The sequence below is a fragment of the Mandrillus leucophaeus genome, unplaced genomic scaffold (assembly GCF_000951045.1).
Source record: "Mandrillus leucophaeus isolate KB7577 unplaced genomic scaffold, Mleu.le_1.0 Scaffold434, whole genome shotgun sequence".
Classification (NCBI taxonomy): domain Eukaryota; kingdom Metazoa; phylum Chordata; class Mammalia; order Primates; family Cercopithecidae; genus Mandrillus; species Mandrillus leucophaeus.
In genome coordinates, this window is record NW_012104632.1 from 659,486 (window position 1) to 664,613 (window position 5,128).

A 5,128-nucleotide genomic window follows, 5' to 3' on the forward strand; every position below is an offset into this window, starting at 1 on the left:
CTCATGCTTTGAATGTTTCCTAGTACACTTGTTCCCTCTTGAAATGTACCAGAACGTCCACACAACAGGGAACTATATACCTGTAAAAAGGAACACAGAAAATCTCTGTATATAACTATGCAGTGATTTCCGGGATATATTGTTCAGAGAAAAAAAAAATCATGGTATAGAAAAATGTGTACAGTTTGCTACTATTTATCTAAGAAAAAAGGAATAGAGATATATACAGAGATGCTTGTACTGAAAGTAAACAATGGAAACAGTCCACAGCCCTGGCCTCTGCTCACATACCCACAGAGCCGGCAGCTCCACTGTACCATGTGTGGCATTTGGGCCCTCTTTGGCAGCAATGATTGCCTCTCTGGTCAGCATCCGAGTGCTATGAAGATCACACACAGGGGTCCAGATGCATTTCTTCCTGAGAATGTCAATGGATACATCAGCTGCTGCTTTGGATTTTGCCAGTTGGTGGTAGTTGACCAGCTGTTTGGAATGCAGCCAATTCAAGTGAGGAAATCTCTCTATTTGTGGCTCTGTTGCAGTGGTGAAATTTACAACCACAACAAGGTATAACACCATTTTGAATTTGAGTACAAGGCCAGAGTGGATGATGAGATAATCCTTCATCTTTATGACAAAGGAGGGACCGGGCAGAAAATTTGTATGTTGGGTTGAGTGTTTGCATTTATTTCATTAAGTACTGTCAATAAGAAAGTATTCCTGGGCAGAGACACCTACCTAGAGAGTCATCATTGTAGAGATTAACCTCTGCATGCCCTCTATAACAATGTGGAGAAACCGTTTTGAGATAGAAACTATGTAGAGTAACCTCTGGATTCCTTTTGACAGTGCTATTAAGAAACGACTAATGACAGAGAAAAGGCTTGGATTCCAGCTTCGTTGCTGCCACTCTGTTGATGCAGCTGAAAGAGGCCCAAGTGTAAGACACTCTCTAGACATTTGCAATTGGCATGGAAAACAGTCCCAATGTACTGGCTGCTAGAAAGGTGGAAAATCATATTGAAAGTGAACACCACTCTGAGGAAGGCATTCAGGTCCTGGATGAAGTAATATTTTCCTTGGAAATTTAAGACATAACAATAGTTCACACTTCAGTAGGTAGGTATTTAATTTCCGAGTATATTTGGAAGAACACAGATAGCATAGTAATCTTCTCTAGAGAAGGTTCAGATGAAATTACACAGGGTTACATATATTTTTACAAGACTCCTCCTCAGAAAAAAGCCAAGGAGCAGAGTCAGGGGCTTCTGAAGGACTCTTTGTTTGATGTACTGTGTGCAGATTGAACTGCTGCTGCCTGTGACCTTGAACTGAGAGTCTAATTCCTGGATCATCTATTTTCCTCTTATCGCCTCTGGCACCAGAAATAAGAATTCTGAAGAATGGGATAGGAAAACATCTCCTGATAAAGATATTTGAGTACTATACCTGATACCTAAAAAAACTGTCTGGCCAAAAGAAGCCTTCAGTGATGGGATAACCTCTGTTAAGAATTTCTGTTTCGGGGTTTTACAGGAATATACTGAGCATCACGTTGATGATATAATGATGGCAACTGCAACACAAAAATTTTCATTCAGTATTCTTAACACTAAATAAGACTATTACAGCAATCTACACATTCAATGCAATTCCCATCAAAATACCACTATCATTCTTCACAGAACTAGAAAAAAAAAAAAACCCTAAAATTCATGTGGAACCAAAAAAGAGCCCACATAGCCAAAGCAAGACTAAGCAAAAAGAACAAATCTGGAGGCATCACACTACCTGATTTCAAACTATACTATAGCACTACAGTCACCAAAACAGCATGGTATTGGTATAAATATAGGCACATAGACCAATGGAACAGAATAGAGAACCCAGAAATAAACCCAAATACTTACAGCCAACTCACCTTCGACAAAGCAAACAAAAACATAAAGTGGGGAAAGGACACCCTATTCAACAAATGGTGCTGGGAGAATTGGCAAGTCACACATAGGAGAATGAAACTGGATTCTCATCTCTCACTTTATACAAAAATCAACTCAAGATATATCAAGAACTTAAATCTAAGATCTGAAAATATAAAAATTCTACAAGATTTAAGAAAATGTGGCATATATACACCATGGAATACTATGCAGCCATAAAAAAAGGATGAGTTCATGTCCTTTTTAGGGACATGGATGAAGCTGGAAACCATTATTCTGAGCAAACTATCGCAAGGACAGAAAACCAAACATCGCATGTTTTCACTCATAGGTGGGAACTGAACAATGAGAACACTTGGACACAGCGTGGGGATCATCACACACTGGGGCCTGTCATGGGGTTGGGGGAGGCGGGAGGGATAGCATTAGGAGATATACCTAATGTAAATGACCAGTTAATGGGTGCAGCACACCAACATGGCACATGTATAGATATGTAACAAACCTGCACATTGTGCACATGTACCCTAGAACTTAAAGTATAGTAATAAAAAATTTAAAACAAAAAAGAAAAGGAGGAATAAGAAGATAGGATTAAAAAGAGGTGTGAAGCCAGGTGCAGTGGCCAACACCTGTAACCCCAGCACTTTGGGAGGCCAAGGCAGGTAGATCACTTGAGGCCAGGAGTTAGGGATCAGCCTGGCCAACATGGTAAAAACCCATTTCTACTAAATGTACAAAAACTGGACAGGCATGGTGGTGCTTGCCTGTAATCCCAGCTACTTGGGAGTCTGAGGCATGAGAATTACTTGGACTTGGGAGGCAGAGGTTGCAGTGAGCCGAGATTGTGTCACTGCACTTCAGTCTAGGCAATAGAGTGAGACTCTCTCTCAAAAAAAAAAAAGGATAGAGGAAGCATTTTGCGATATGGATATGTTCGTGATCTTGTTTGTGGTGATGATATAATGGGTACAAAAATTATCTAATTGTACATTTTAAATATATGCAGTTTATTGTATGTCCATTATACCTCAATAAAATTGTTTTCTAAAAAACAAACAAACAAAAAAATTCTACAAGATAACATCAGAAAAACCCTTCTAGACATTGGTTTGGGCAAGGAGTTCATGGCCAAGAACCCAAAAGCAAATGCAATAAAAACAAAGACAAATAGGTGGGACTTAATCCAACTAAAGAGCTTTTGCTATGCAAAAGCTCCTATCTGCAAAGTTAACAGATAGCCCATAGAGTGGGAGAAAATCTTTACAATTTATATATCTGACAAAGGAATAATATCCAGAATCTACACGAACTCAAACAAATTAGCAAGAAAAAAACAATCCTATCAAAAAGTGGGCTAAGGACATGAATAGACAATTCTCAAAAGAGGATATACAAATGGTCAGCAAACATGAAAAAATGCTCAACAGCACTAACGACCAGGGAAATGCAAATCCACACCACAATGCGATACCACCTTATTCCCACAAGAATGGCCATAATCAAAAAATCAAAAAATAATAGATGTCGGCATGGATGTGGTGAAAAGGGAACACTACTACACTGCTGGTGTGAATGTAAATTAGTACAACCACTATGCAAAACAGTGTGGAGATTCCTTAAAGAACTAAAACTAGAATTATCATTTGATCCAGCAATCCCACTACTGGGTATCTACCCAGAGGAAAAGAAGTCATTATACGAAAAAGATAATTGCACACACGTTTACAACAGCACAATTCACAATTTCAAAAATGTGGAACCAGACCAAATACCCATCAGTCAACAAGTGGATAAAGAAACTGTGATATGTGGTCAGGTGCAGTGGCTCACACGTATAATCCCAGCACTTTGGGAGGCCAAAGCGGGTGGATCACCTGAGGTTGGGAGTTCGAGACCAGACTGACCAACATGGAGAAACCCCATCTCTACTAAAAATACAAAAAATTAGCCAGGTGCTGTGATATATATATATAGCACATCATATATGTATATAATGGAATACTACTCAGTCATAAAAAAGAATGAATTAATGGCATTCATGGCAACCTGGTTGGGATTGGAGACTATGATTCTAAGTAAAGTAACTCAGGATTGGAAAACCAACCATCGTATGTTCTCACTCATAAGTGGGAGCTAAGCTATGAGAATGCAAAGGCAGAAAAATTATACAATAAATTTTGAAGACTTGGGGAAAGTATGGGGAGGGGGTGAGGGATAAAAGACTACAAATTGAGTTCACTGTATACTGCTTGGGTGATGGGTGCACCAAAATCTCACAAATCACCACTGAAGAATGTAATCATGTAACCAAACACCACCTGTTCCCCAAAAACCTATGGAAACAAAAAATTCAAAAAAAAAAAATAAAGCATGGATTAAAGGCAAAAATAAATAAATAAATTAGCCCACCTAAAAAAGAAAAACATGCTCACAGTTATTTATTTCAGGATGTTTGTATCAGAAAAGTATGGAAATACATAGAAACAATACAAATGTCCTTTAGTGAGGAACTGGTTGTATAATTATAAAGCCACATGTTGGCGCACTGTGTCACTGTAAGCAGAAATTAGGCCAGGGATGGTGGTGCGGGCCTGTAGACCCAGCCAGGAGTTAGAGGCTGTGCTGTGCCATGATCGTGCCTGTGAAGAGACAATGTACTCCATCCTGGGCAACACAGCCAGACCAACCCCACGTCAAAAAAGAGAGGAAGAGAAAGGAAGAGAGAAAGAAAAAAAGGAAGGAAGGAAGGAAGGAAGGAAGAAAGAGAGAGAGAGGAAGGGAGGGAGGAAGGGAGGAAGGAGAGAGAGAGAGAGAGAGAAAGAAAGAAAGAGAGAAATTACAACTATTACTATTTATTATCATGAAGTAATCTCCATAGAAGGATAAAAGAATCACGTTTTATTGTTGTTGTTTTGGTTTGGTTTAATTTTATTTATTTATTTATTTATATTTTTTTGAGATGGAGTCTTGCTCTGTTGCCCAGGCTGGAGTGCACTGGTGCGATCTTGACTCACTGCAAACTCCACCTCCTGGGTTCACGCCATTCTCCTGCCTCAAGCCTCCCGAGTAGCTGGGACTACAGGCGCCCACCACCGTGCCCAGCTAATTTTTTGTATTTTTAGTAGAGACGGGGTTTCACCATGTTAGCCAGCATGGTCTCGATCTCCTGACCTCGTGATCCACCC

The 5,128-nt window shown here is 39.6% G+C and overlaps 1 pseudogene; it reads left to right on the forward strand.

The window, feature by feature from the left end:
• Positions 1-318: 318 nt before the first annotated feature.
• LOC105549327 lies at positions 319-1,620 on the forward strand (annotated as a pseudogene).
• Positions 1,621-5,128: the final 3,508 nt, after the last annotated feature.